Here is a 15,376-nt window from a genome sequence, read left to right as displayed (position 1 = left end):
TAAAGAAATGTTAACATCAAGATTGGAGTCAACATACGTTTTGTATATATTCCAGTCGGCTCGTAAATAATTGAAAGTGGAGCTGATAGGATTGAGAATCGCTTCTTGGGATATTTGAAATGTAACAGGGACATGATCAGAATCAAAATCAGCATGAGTAATCATTTGGCTACAAAGATGACTAGAGTCGGTTAAGACCAAATCAATCGTAGATGGATTTCTAGAAGAGGAAAAACATGTGGGGCTATCAGGGTATTGAATTGAGAAATATCCTGAAGAGCACTCATCAAATAAAATTCTGCCGTTGGAATTACTTTGAGAATTATTCCATGACCGATGTTTGGCATTAAAGTCACCAATGACAAAACATTTTGACTTATTGCGAGTCAATTTACGCAAGTCAGTTTGGAGCAAATTAACTTGCTGCCCAGAGCATTGAAAAGGCAAATAGGCAGGTATGAAAGTATATTTACCAAACTGTGTTTCAACAGAAACACCTAAAGTTTCAAAAACTTTAGTTTCAAATGATGAAAACAGTTGATGTTTTATACGCCTATGAATGATGATTGCAACTCCCCCACATGCCCCATCAAGTCGATCATTACGATAAACAAAAAGTTAGGATCTTTTTTTAGTTTGGATCCAGGTTTTAAATACGTTTCGGTAATAACTGCTATATGCACGTTATTAACCGTAAGAAAATTAAACAGCTCGTCCTCTTTACCATTCAGAGAACGAGCATTCCAATTTAAAATATTTAAATTATTATTTGGATCCATTAGAAAAACGTAATCCAATAACAATTTGATTTGTAAATTTTACACCTACTTGGACTGCTTCAGTCATAGTGGTGGCTTTGAACATTGCATCCAATCATTAGATTCAATTGTTCAGTTAGAAAATTAAAATCAGAGGCAGACATGTCATGTGATTTCCCATTGGAATTTCCGGTAGACGAAGAAGCGGAGTTACCTGTGGCGGTAGGGTTTTTTCCATTTGATTTGAAACAAGTAGAATGGGAACCCATAGATCGATATAAAAAAAAAAAAAAAAAAAAAAAAAAAAAAAAAAAAAAAAAAAAAAAAAAAATCCTTTGTCTCAATCTCTCCCTATCTCGATGGTCCCTTCGATATCGAGATGTGGAAAGGCGACTGTAATTTGATTTCGAAGCAAGATCAAAGTAAGCGATGAAAAACATCACATCTGTATCGGTCCATGATCAGCAATGTACGCAATGTGTAACAAGTTTGATGAATAACAGCAGAGAAGGAAAGCTTCAAAGACTGAGAGGGAGATATGATTAAACTTATTTCTCTCGCTTCTTTTCTTTCTTTCTTTCTTTCTATTGAGGGTAGGTGTTTAGCAATAATGTCTCCCAGGTTTGGAGCTTGTTAAGATGGGGTTTTTTAGGCACTCTTATCCGCCCGACCTAATCAGAGATGTAGCAGAAGATAACGAATAGACTCTCATGATGTGCTGCGGGTCATGATTGTTACAGAGTGAGAGATAAATGAGAGATACTCTTAATTTTCTCAAAATTCAATCCCTGATCTTGGAGAAACCTCGTCAACAATATTTCACAATAACTCGTCTGATCCACGCCTTCCAGTTCTGACTGGGTTCGAAGCGAACATCGTTTTAACAGGGTTATTGTTCGGCACACGTGCCCTGTCCGGCGGATCCTTCCAGCTTTATACACTTTTAGGATACTGGGTTCGCCGCAGAGTTCGACGAACTTGTGGCTCATCGTCTAAGATCGTCCTTAGCACCCAGCGCTGGATAACCTGAAGAGCTTGTATGTTCCCCTGAAATATAAATCGCGTTTTATGACCGTGAAGAAATACCTGTCCACGAATTCAACTGCTATAAATAAATGTCAGAATATAATATGGGATATCAATCTGTAGGCAGCCTTAAGGATAGTGATTGCATGTACAAACTGTCTATCTAACTATGCAGTGTACAAACTATCACTCTAGTTTGTTACTTTTTTTGTAAATAGAGCATATAATGCTTTATATACACTCTTCCGGTAGCTGTCCCGTTTCCCAGATTCTGCTTATCAACCGATGCAGGTAAACAGCCAACTTCTCCGAACAATTTTGATGAGTTCGGCTCCGATAGCATCCTTACCAGCGGCCTTGTTGTTTTTGAGCTGTTGAATGGCATCCTTAACTTCCCCCATCGTGGGAGCTGGTTGGTTTCCACTGTCTGCTGTGCTGACGTAGCCATCACCTTCACTGTCCTGACCTTCAGTGCCTGTGTTCTCCACGCCGTTCAGGTGTTCATTGCAGTGCTGCTTTCTCCTTTCGATTACCTCGCGTCCGTCCTACAAGATGCTCCCATCCTTATCTCTGCACATTTCTGCTGGCGGCACATATCCTTTTCGGGATGCGTTGAGCTTCTGGTAGATTTTCTGCGTCTCATGAGAACGACACAGCAACTCCATCTTTTAATATTCCCTCTTTTTCAAGCGGCGCTTCTTGTCCCGGAATAGGTGGGATTATTGTTTCCGCTTCAGTCTGTATGTTTCAAATTTTGAGCCCAATTTCGACTGCCTCAAAATGCAGGCCGTACGCATTGGGAACATCTTTTTGTTTCAGTCGCGCCAGATTGTACCGTGGCGGACGTCGGTATCATACATCGTTGATGACGGATAATTTTAAACGTAATTGAGAGTTTAAATTATGTTTTTCAACCAGCCTATGAGGGGCAACAGCCCCCGTGTCTCCTGACTACATCCATGAATGAAATGATTAGTTCAGGAGACACATAAGGCGGCGGCGGCGACTCTACTCATTTCACCCTAGAGTCAAGCGAGAGAGTACATAACGGCATCAGAATGCACCGCACATGATTGTGCACTGCGCTAGTAGTAGTAGCTAAGCGCAAAATCGGTAATAATAAATATTAAAAAAAAAAGTTCTAAGTTCAAAGCAGAAATGCTCCGGCCCGGAGAGCGGAACGAGTTACGACCTAACTCGGACTGACCGACCGGTTGACAGGAGTCGAGGAAAACTTGTTTCGATGCAACTCTCGCCAATATCAAGAGTGCCACCAAGAACAGCGGCGAAAAGAAAAAGTTGCTTACATGTGCAATTTTCCGTTGCACAGCATTCAGTGCCAGCAGCAGTGGCAAAAGCGAATAAACGAGCGGCGATAACAAGTTGTGAGACTAGAAACACACAAACACACATCTAAAACGGTTCAATTTCATAATTCTGCTTCTGGGGTGGTGCAGCAAAAGTGCAAGCCGGAGTCGAGCTGAGCGCGAGGGCGACGGGAAGTGCAACCAGTTTGTGTGTGAGTATGCTGCTTGCTGCAACCCTGCGAGTATGGTCCTCTAGTAGTGTGGAGGAATATTCGTTCTTGATTCTCGAACTGCATCGTGGTTCGGTCGGTTCCTTGGAGTCGAATGTGCGCAAGAGGGATGGAGTCAGAGCAGAAGAAGCGCGTTTAGAAATGATGAGGAAGTCGAAAGCTTGAACGCAGAATGGAGATGTGCAATGAATTCTTAAACATTTGGGTTGATTTTTTTGTTGCGTTGAAATAAGAAAAGGAAAATGCGACGTAGTTTCTCAGTCGGGCGGTGGGCAATTTTGTTCCAGTGCAATGAAATGACATTCTGGATTAGTTAAATCAATTAATTGAAAAATTACTTACCAGCAAAGCTATTTGGAATGATGAAATTTTTCTATATTTATAGCGTCTTCTAATGAACCATATACGGGATGTTGAATTATGGGATTTATTTTAGAAATAGTTGCTTTTAAGGATTTGCAGTACATTAAATTCTGTTATTAAAGTATAGGACCATAATCCCTAACGTATTTTTTTTACTTTGAAGCTTTTTCCCTTTTCATCAAAGGGCATAGGCTTTTTTAATTAATGCGTTCGCCACCAAAGAATCAGGGAAAAACATTTTTTCCTATTCGCAGCCGCAACCCATCCTTTCACCTCATGAATAACATCATTGTCACAAACTTCAAGCACATCACTACACTTTTTTATATTTAAGGAGGAATACTCTTATATGATTAAGAAAACCACTAATTGATCTTAAGCACTTCACGTTACTTTTGCAAAATAAAAAATAAAATCTCGCGTTCAGTATCATATGACTGAATGAAGAGCACTCATCATCTTTAATCGTACTGCATCGAAAAATGTTTCGGAAACCGATTCAATTTCGTGTAATAATGCAAAGAGAAAATCGACAAAGAGAAATCGATCACTGCTCTTACGCCTGTATGATACTCAACGCGAGTAATACTAAAAACCACTAGTAACGAGAACAAATACTTTTAAACTGTAATATGTTAAATATCCTGAAAGATAGTCCTATTTCGTCTGTGACTTACAGATTTCTTCAGTGTCGTGTCTCGACTTGAGGACGATATCGCATGGATCTATTATTTTAACTAGACATGTGAAACTTTTTATTTCAAGATTCTTGCAGTGTTTCTTTGTATATTCCTACAAGGATTTGTTCAAGTTCATTCATAATCATTTCTTAATTTCATCCTCCTTGCATTTCGTTTTCATATTCGTTTAGATATTTTTGAAAGATTTTTTCCATGAAATTCCCACAGCAGGTTATATTAGTAATTTATCTCTTTTTCCAGGGATTTCTACATCAATTCCTCCAGGGAGTAGTGTTTGATTCTTCAACCTTGAAAGAAGTGACATGAATTCATGATTTTTTTTCGAGAATTCCTTTTTAATTATTCCACGAACAATTCCGCGCGAACCCATCCAAAGAATCTTCAAGGGATCCATCTAACAATTTCATTAAAGATTCCACTCATCTTTCTTCTCGAATTATCACGCAGATTCTTTCAAAACTTATTCTAGGGATTACTTTCTTGAAGATTTAGGAGAAATGAGTTTTCCTTCTAACCAATGGGTGTTCAATTTTTGAAAGGAGATCATTTCAACCACTTTCAACTAACCTGTTTTTGGTTCAACGGATGGAACTTCATCGTAAAACGATGAAACTATCCTCATAAAACATGAAAGTACCCGCGGTTTCTTCCATTCGATAAAACGTCATATCCTTAACCCCTTGCTCAATGGCCCAAATCGGAACTAATACTGCAAGTGCTTCGAGGATCATTCTGAATGCACCCAACTGAAGGATGTAGATAGTAACCATGCTCTGACTATATCTTCCGGCAGCAAACATTTCAATTTGTCTTTTTATAGCTCCGGTTGGTGTTACTGTCGAGGCTGCTGCTGCTGTAATCAAACGATGACACATTTAATGATGGAAGCAGTTCGCAGTTTCCCTTCCGGAAGAGCATTTGACAGGAGACTCAGCATTGATGGTGGGATGCAGCAGAAACATTTCAACGGTGCAACGCAAGGGGGTTGTCATTATCTTCCGTATCATTTCCTCACAACAGCCAGCGTCGTTCCTGCTGGTGCAGTCCGATCGAATGGTGGCAATGCAATTTTGTGTGGTGAACCGGTACACAGTGTACTATTTTGGGAAAAAATACGGACGCAATTCTGACGTGATCGAACCAAAAAAAAAAAAAAAATATCTTAAGCAAAAAATTACAAGTAATCGATTCCTGCCCTGATTTCCCCTATTTTTTGTGAAACAAACATAAATTTTGGATACAATTATCGGAAAAATAAAAAGTTAAAACAATATCTGGCTTTGGCAAAAGAGACTAAACAATCAGAACTCAAATAGTGTCTTACTTTGCACACTATCCCATGAAGACCAAAAACATCTGAATATAGCAGAGTATACTAACCAGTGTTGAAAACATTCGACATTTATCGCGACGTTCGTTTTGCATCCATGGTCAGCAGTGATTTTTTTTTACGATTATCCTCTACGCAGAGCACGAGTGTTGAAAAAACATCAAGAAACACAAAAACTGTGGAATGAATATCGCCTGAAACGATGACATTTTGATAAAGCTTAAATTTCGCATAAATTTCAGATATTTCCAATAATAAACAATATGGGTAGTTTAATCTTGCTCGAAATGTGAAATGTGTTTTATGGCAACGTCAACGTGATTGACTGCATTCAATAGGGCGATATTCCAAATTGAAAAGTTAATGAATATATGGTAGTAAAAGCGAAATTCTTAAGCAAAGAAAGCAGTGCGGAAGATGTACTAAACAAAAAAAAGTTATATATTCACATTACACTTGATTTCTAATCACTACTTTTTCGATCCGGTTTCCTAATTGCAAGATTTTTTTTATTTTCCGTGCGTTTTGACAGTTGGAAGTGTGAGAAGTGTCGCCACTCGGCGGCCAGTGAGCGAAACTGAATGTTCGAAAGGTTGCCTGCATTGTTTTGCCGCTGACGCCAACTATTGTAAACATTCGATGTTCTATTGACATTTTTATTCCGCACGTGTGTTTCACCACTGGTGTTGGGAATGCTGAAGGCAAAAGCTGTTGACTGTTAACGAAAACGTGTCAACTACCGTGATTGCTTACATCACTGAAACAAACAAAACGTTATGAAAAGACACTGACATGTGGGCAACATTCTGCACACGCATCCTACAGATAACTTAGTTCTAGAACAGTTATATTTTGTTCACTCTTCAGTATCAGAGTTGCTTAATATCAATCATATCAGCTGATGGCTGATGGTCTAAAACTATCACTATCACTTGCGAGCTATCAATATCACTTTGATTTGATAACCAAAAGCAATGATGCGACATCGCACTCTAGATCATAATCACTGCGGAATGAGTGACCACGTGGTAAATATCCATGCTATTACTGTTTTTAAGTGACCAACAAATAGTTTCATTCTATCTGCAACACTGTCAAAAATATCGTACTGATAACTTGCCATTTTAACTGCTTAATTTAAGACTGAACTTAATCCATCAGTGATATCCATAGTCTATCGCCATCAATGCACTTGTGATGGAGTAGACATCATGATGTTGATGTGATATAGATTGATCCGAATTGAATCGCAGTCGGCCTGTACAAATCAGCAAATTTGAAGCGTTGATAGTGACAGCGAGCAACTCTGTTCAGTATACATAAAAAATAATTAAGTACAGCCAGTGAAAAAAATAATAGTAACCAAATGTTGTTTTTCATACAAAATGCCCAAGTTAGGGGATCTGTATCTAAGCTTCTTGCTGCCCGAATCGGACACTTAAGACGATATGAATTTTCAAACTCCGATTTAAGTACAGCCAGGTCTCCTATTAGACACGTTGTCAGGGAGCGTTATAGGAATCCGCGTTATAGGATACCCAGTGCTTATGAGATTTCATCAGTTTGGGGGTGTTGTTGAATATCTCCTATGCGTTAATAGATAGCACCGTGCTGTCTTCGGCAGAATTTCAGAACTCAGTACCTTCTACCTTTAGGACCGATAGGGGCGCTTTTTCTGACTTGCACTATATGAACCATGAGGGATAGGAATGCAAAATTTGCTCTCTAGAACCTGATGTTTTGGAAGGTTGGTGTCTTCGGAAGAGTTGTTCAGTAGCTCGAGGGCGGACATGCGGTGGTCATTCTGATACGGAATTACGCCACCAGGCGGCGCTAGTGAACATCAAAATTTTGTTTTGCGGATAGATCAGTAGCCTGACCACTTAGGAAGATGGTGTCTTCGGCAAAGTTCAGTATCACAAGGGCTAACATTAATTGAGCCAAAAGTTTCCAGATTTTACCACTAGGCGGCGCTAGTGAGCATTAATTTTTTGTTTTGCGGATAGCTAAGTAGCCTGACCACTTAGAAAAATCGCGTCTTCGGCAAAGTTGTTCAGTATTACAAGGGCTTTTGGCTCAAATAACGTTAGCCCTTGCCTGGCCATAGACCCCCCCCCCCCTTTTGGCTCGCTGAAAAAAAAGCAATATCCAATATCAATACTCAATATTCATATAAAAGTATCCTCGTTTATGTTCAATCGCGTCATGATAATCTTTTTGAACAGTTCTTGGAGTTCAAACAAAAATCAGACTTCTGCCAAAGATCTCACCAGAAGCTTTTCGAATGATTTATCTACAATCCACAATCAATCTTGTGAGGAACCTGCCAAAAATCCGTCATGAAACTCAAAAGGTTTTTCCAAGCTTCTGTTAAGTCATTTTGAAATGGTCGGTAAGAAATTCTTCGAAAAGTTCTTGGGAGTAGCTCGACTTTCTCCATCGAGTGCTCAATGATATTTCAAGATATAATCAATTTTTTCTAGGAGTTTATCCTTGATCTCACTCTAGAATTTCTATAAAATCACTACGAAAATTTCGAGGGAATTTCTCTCATGACATCTTCAAGAAATCGTCCATGGAATCTTCACAAACCTTTTTTTTCATTGTATAAGAAATTTTGCATCATGAATTGTTTCAATAGTTCAAGCAAAGAACATACTGAGAAGTTTATAGGAATTCCGCATAGTGTTAATCTAAGATGTCCCCTTCGGGAATTTTAATACATTTTTTTAGAAACTTTTTTTATGCCCCTTGCACTTGATTGGAAACTACACCCATAGTTACGCTTATGAAATTATATTTTTTACATTCACTTCAAGAACATTTGTTCCTTCAGTAATTTCAATGACTCCATAAAGACCTTCAAAAAGTAATTTTCTAAAAATTTTCTCTGGGAATCCTTGTTAAAATGGAACTTGTGACTAGTCAAGAAGTGTGTTCAGAGAATCCTCAAAGAACTCTTTCAAGAACACTTTTGAAAATATTTTTAGATATTTCATTTCCCTTCTGGAATAAATATAGCGATTGTACCCCGTTTGGCATAAAGTCGTTTGGCATAATGCCATAAAGTTTGACATAATAAATGTCTTAGAATGAATATCGGCAATTTTGAAGCTTTTACCAAGCCCACAGCAAAATTTTTTGGTGGGTTCTCAACAAGCGTGGTGTTCGTTAAGAATGTCAAAAATTTTTGTGACATTAGAGAGCACTACTAAATAAAACTCGTGAATGTCTTTTCGGAATACATAGAGTATCTTTGAGCTTGTTGCGATATACATATTTGAAAATAGTAAATTGGCAAAAAAATGTTCACAGTTATCAATAAAAGGAACACTCATAGAATATTTCGCTGCAGATCAAGCACTGTTCCAATTTGGACATAACACTTGATGAAAATTACAGGGATCCCTCCATGAGTCGATGTTCCATGACTCGATATCGACTCATGGAACCATACTGGAAACATAATTTCATGGTTACTATGATGGTCCCTTCAAACAGCTTCTCAAAGGATTGCTGTTCCATGAGTCGATAGTTCCTTGAGTCGATGGTCTCTTCAATATCCACTCATGGTTGTACTGTACTTGATAAAAAATATTAGAAGCTCTAATCCAAAGATCTAATACTGCAGTATAATGCAAAAATCGTCTATAAACGAGAGCAGATTTTAAAGTAATTATCGTTATAACAGCACATCTTGCAACAATTGATAAAACAGCAAAATATAAAAATGGTCAACATTTAGCTTTACTAAATAATAAAATTTGAAACAGTATAAATACGAAGAATAGATCATTTTTAGAGAAGGCAAAATGTATGATTAAACCAATCGAAAATTGGACGCCAAAAACTATTTCGGCATAATAAAAAAAAAGACATCAACAATTGCGTTCAGAATCATCGAAGTGATTTGCTACTTTTCCCCGGATGTCGTTTCTCCGAATGTCAGTTCTCCGAATGCCAGTTTCTCGAATGACCCTTTTCCCCGAATGTCATTTCTCCGAATGACGGGTTCCCCGAAAAGTGGTGCAGTTTAAATAGGTGCTATAATAGTCTTCAGTGGCTGGATAGTGAACGAGAAAGAACGATAAGCAATCAAAAGAAGGAGGTATTCTACCATTATCGGTTATACACATGTTAGCAAAAATGCTGAGAACGGCAAAACTCAAAATAACCGCCAATTAAATAAAGAATGATGCATATTAGATAGCTAGTTCGTTCAACACATTGAAATGTATAAAGTTACGATAATTAGGAGTGCTTAAAACTTTTCGGGGAAATGGGGTAATCGAAGAAACGGGATATTCGGGGAACTGGCGTTCCAAGAAACGACATTTGGGGAACCGGCATTTAGGGAAAAGTAGCACTATCCATCGAAGTAACCGCAGTAATCGATATCTCAAAGTGCAAAAATTTATTACTATAGCGAAACTCAAAAGAAGGATTAAGATTTGAAAGAAGACGAATTTCTGGATAAATAATAAAATACTGTTGGTAATAACTTTCCTTATATGCTTTAGTTTATTCAAGACCATATGATCGTTGAATAAAGCGTCATTTTGTGTCATTTGACTCCAAAATAAGCCTGCTCTCATAAGAAAGATTCAATAGAAACGTAAAAACGAATGTCATCCTAAGAAATTCTTGGTTTCAGATCCGTTATGCCAAACAACTTTATGCCAAATGACCAATATACCAAACGACTTTATGCCAAATGACCTACCACCGAATACAGTATTTACATCAAATCGGGAATTGCATAGAGAACATTTTTAAGCATTGCTGAAGGCCCAGGGATTCCTCAATAAATTACTATAATGATTTTTCCAGTAATTTGATTTGCGAATTTTTAATATATTATCTTACAAGGGAAGGTCTCGATGGTGTTACACGGGGTTTTCAACCGGACTATTTTTGTTAGATTCTACATGTCGAAATATGGCAAACCCCAAAGCCTTTCGGGTGATGAGCCAGTGGTGTAGCCTGGAGGAGCTCTAAAAGGGGCAATTTCGTGCGTCTATATTATTATTGAGCTACAGTCAACCCTCCATGACCATCGGCTCATGGAAATATCGAGTCATGGAACAGCAATGCTATGGAAAGCTGTTTTAGGGGACCATCATAGTAACCATGAAATTTGATTTTTAGTATGGTTCCATGAGTCGATATCGAGTTATGGAACATTGACTCATGGAGGTTTAACTGTAATTGAAAATTTGACAAAAATATTTTTTCAGTATTCATTGTGATGGTAGAGAACAGAATTGACGTTTATGTATGTTAAAGATGTATTTTTTCAATGCCATAGGCGCAATTGGAGTGGGTTTCTTCTTGGTATACGATTGTAATGAAACCCAATTTGTGTTAGTGTCCATATTCCATGCTAGTAACGCCTATGTTATAAGATCAGTAGCGCAACCAGGATTTGGTTCTAGGGGGGGTTTTGCAAAATTCAAAATACTTTTTGAGAAAAAATATTTATAATGAAATTGAGTATTTAAGTATGTTTTATATTTTGCATAGTAAAATGAATTAAGAAAGATTACAATAAATTAGCGTGATGCTATTCAGCTGCTCTCCCTCTGTGTAGTTTCTTAAACATGTTTTCGAGTTTTTCAACAATGAGAATGCATTTGAGAATAATCTTTAAGAGTAGAAATTTGCAATAAAAATAATTGAAAACTAATTGTCAGATCTTACAGAATTAGCCATCTATAAAATCGAGTCCAAAGATAAAAAATGAGTTCTATTTTCATTGTGAGGATTTTATGGCCAAATATGTTAAAACACCTTAAAATTTTCTAAACAACAATTAAACTTTATTTTTGAATGACTTTTAAGTCCAATTCGTATTACTATTGTAGTAGGACGCTAATGCATCCATATTTCTAATAGACAAATCCGAGTATCATGTTTTTTTTAATAAACATCATATTTTCACGGAAAAAAAAGGAATGTTGTTCAAGATCTGAAGCTGTAGCAATGAAAAGATTCCTATAAATCTGAAGATTTCACAAACTGTGGACACAACGCCGTCAGTTTGTTTAAAAAAGCTGGTATTAATCTGAGAGAGACTCGCGAAGAGGAAAAAAATCAACGTCATATGCATCCCAGATTCCGCTGTCAAATGAAAATGTGAAACGTCAAATGCAGCCCGTCGTTTTCATGGCTGAAAAAGTTGAAAGCATTGTATTAAAAATAAACTGTTCTTAAAATCCTCAGTCAGCGGAGCAGTTTTTCCAAAGATGCAGATAAATCTAAACACAAGGCTTGTTATTTCTAATGTGTGCTACGTTTTCTGGCATGGAATTTCACTCAAAAGTCTATTTATGCTTCGGTGTGAAGCAAACTCAATAAGTTTTTGCTGAGCTGTTCATGTGAGAGTTTGAACGACTTGCGCATGATTGATGAAAACACAGAGTGGAATAAGAGAAAAACTCAGCAATCACAGAAAAAGAAGACCGTCTTCGCGAGTCCCGTCTCAGGTATTAATTAGCTTATTGTAGTAACGATTCGCAGATAATTTTGTTTTTTATAAAACTTTCTCAAAAGTTTAAGAATCACAAAAAAACACAACTTTAAAGAATATAACTGTGAAAACTACTGACATTACCAGTGTTAATACAAATCAAACTAAGTTACTGCTATGTAGTTGTATGATGTTGATAGTGTTGAATTGCAAAAGTATACTTGGCAACCCTTGAGATTTTTCGGCTCTGGGGGGGTTTTGACCCCCAAAACCCCCCCTTGGTTGCGCCACTGTATAAGATACATTATAAACATACGTTAATGTCAATTCTGTACATTACTACCACAATAAATACTGAGAAAAATGTTTTTTGCAAATTTTCAATTGACTCAATAATATTATATTCGTACAAAATCGACCCTTTCAGAGCCCCTCCTGGCTACACCACTGGTCCATCACCCGAAAGGCTTTGGGATTTTTCATATTTCGACATGTAGAATCTAACAAAAATAGTCCGGTTGAAAACCCCGTGTAACACCATCGTGACCTTCCCTTGTTAGGAATTTCTCCAGCTTCTTCAGGAAAGTTGGCATAATTTTTCAGATTAAAGAAATAAGGTTGAGAATTTTTTCAAGCTTTCCTTCTCGGGTTACTTCAAGAACTACTCCAGATATCACATAAAATAATCTTATAACGATTCCTGCGAGGATATTTTGAGGAATTTTTCTGGGATTCCATGAAAAACTTTTCCAAAAGTTTTGACTTGAAATTCTCCTTGGAGTTGTCTAAGATATCTTGAAAAGTTCCTCAAGAATTCATATACAAATTCAGAAACTTGGAAATTCCCAAGAGATCCAAGAATTTAGGCAAAAGTGCCTATGACTTCCTCGAGATATTGTAGCAAGTTTTTTTTTTCAGGAATCGATCGAAGTAAGAAATAAGATTGAAATAAGAATTCTTCAAGGAATACATTAGAAAATTGTTCAGAGATTGTTCAGGAGTTCATCCTATGCTTTTTCTGGTGTTATTTTTATTTGATCTATGAATATCTTTTATAATACTACCTGAATAAATTTAATAAATAGACTTCAAGAGTGAATTTTTGAAATATTTTTAGAAGAAAGTCCTAAAGAAAATTCTGCATTGATTTTATTATGAACTCTTTGGAAAATGTATCCAGAATTTTTTGCGCTGATTTCTCCAGATAATATTAATGTGACTTGCCTGGATTACTTTTTGTCAGAATCCATCCAAATACTGAAACAGGAATTATTCCAGGTATGCATTAGAAAATAGATCAGATATTGTTTTTCATGACTCTATTGTTATAATAACAAATTATCAATGAATATCTCTAAGAACACTACAAAAACGAATCTGCAGAATTCTTAGGAAAATTCTCAAAATATTACTTTTAATTTATAGTAACTAATATAAATTTCTGCTAGGGTGAAATCGTCGATTCGTCGATAAATCCTTGGTGGGCCTTCTGAAAAAATCCCTTAAGTATTTCAGAAGAAATTCCTGATAAACTCCTTATGAATATTTTATACTTCCAGGGAAGATTTATGAATAAACCTGCGGATTAAACTCTTGAGGAATGTTTGAACTTCTGTTCATCATCTTCTTCTTCTTCTTGGCATTACGTCCTCCCTGGGACAGAGCCTGCTTCTCAGCTTAATGTTCTTATGAGCACTTCCACAGTTATTAACTGAGAGCTTTCTTTGCCAAAGTTGCCATTTTCGCATTCGTATCTCGTGTGGCAAGTACGCTGATACTCTATGCCATCACGAAAAGATCCTGGACCGACCGAGAATTGTACCCAGACACCTTCAGCATGGCTTTGCTTTGTAGCCTCGGACTCTAACCACTCGGCTAAGGAAGGCCCCTCTTCTGTTCATAGGAATACTAAATAGAGCTCATGTGAAACCGCAAAGAAGCACTTATACGAATCTCTGTAGGGATTTTGGTGATCTAAGAGTATTCTTGATTCTTGGAGTAGTTTTCAATGTTGATTCTGATAGAATCTATAAATGTATGTAGAAAGAATTTGTGATAAAAAATATTGAAATTATTTTTACAGTTTTTCTCAAAGATATCTCAAAATTATTTTTTAAAAATCCTTGGATGCACCTATTTAGTTAAGAAACAAATTAAACCAAGGCGCGTTTTCGGATTGCACTTTGCTCATTGTGAATGAAGAAGGAAGATAAATGTTCTTCATAGTTTAACGCTTCCTGCAAATAGGGGGCAAAAATTGTGTATAATGATCGTTTTTGCGAAAAACAAAAACCACTAGATTCCTCGTAGTTTTTTGGTTAAGCAAGCACAAGTAGTAAGACCACTGCGTGGTCGTTTGGATCCTTCAGCCAGAAAGTCGTCCTGCCCTGCTCACTCAACATTTCAAGAACATCCCAGCGCAGAGTGTCTGCTACATTCAGCTTCGGGGTGCAAGAGCAAACATATTCTAAACGTAAAATCTGCATCCATTTGGACACAAAAGGCAACCACCGGGCGCGAAGCGTTGAATGCATGCTTCCCCCTATTCATGTGCACTTTTCTCTCTGCATGCTCTCATCATCGCACACAAGATGATGGCGAGGGCAGCCTCCGGGTTCACTTCGTCGTCGTCGTCTTCGTCGGTCGATAGCTGCTTTTAATTTGTTCTAATAACACACATATCGTCGAGTTTCTCTCTCCGTCTACCACCAACTTCTTCGCCCGTCCCTACAATCTTAAGTTTTTATTGTACCCTCGAGATATTCCCTTCCACTGCACAATTCAACGTCTTCTGGTTTGTGCTCGGATCGGAGATATGCTGCATCTTGCCCACACGACTAACAAACTAAGCAGAATGGGTAAACGTGTGTCGTCTGCGGTGGTGCACTTTTCCTCTCCGACTGACACTGACTTTGGGAACGGCTCGTAAACCGTTGCAGTGCAGTCCAGGGGTATTCTACGGTCCACCGGTTTTCAAGGAAAGGGATGAAAAGCAACGTGTGTTGTTGTTGTTCTGGGATTTTTTATTTTCGATTCTTTTATAAATTTTATCAGGATGTAAAATCTTGTAAGCTCGTGTGGGATTGATGATTAAATGTACACATGGGAATTGTTACGATAACAGATCCTAAAGGAAAATAATAACTTTTTGATTCTAACCAGTAAAGACGGACTTAATTGAAGCATAAGAGT

At 37.5% G+C, this 15,376-nt stretch overlaps 1 protein-coding gene and 1 long non-coding RNA gene across 2 annotated transcripts in view; one reads left to right on the top strand and one right to left on the bottom strand.

Annotated features, from left to right (window-relative positions):
* Nucleotides 1-15,376, bottom strand: part of LOC5572184 (ecdysone receptor) — a 754,961-nt gene that overhangs the window by 206,700 nt on the left and 532,885 nt on the right. The window lies entirely within an intron of this gene.
* On the top strand, nucleotides 2,712-5,678 carry LOC5573789. Its single transcript, XR_002502590.1, has 2 exons — nucleotides 2,712-3,303; nucleotides 5,206-5,678. It is a non-coding gene; the product is annotated as an uncharacterized LOC5573789 (long non-coding RNA).

The sequence above is a fragment of the Aedes aegypti genome, chromosome 3 (assembly GCF_002204515.2).
Source record: "Aedes aegypti strain LVP_AGWG chromosome 3, AaegL5.0 Primary Assembly, whole genome shotgun sequence".
NCBI classification, from domain to species: Eukaryota; Metazoa; Arthropoda; class Insecta; order Diptera; family Culicidae; genus Aedes; species Aedes aegypti.
Note: the sequence above shows the minus strand (reverse complement) of the source record. Positions and strands in the feature narration are given on the sequence as shown.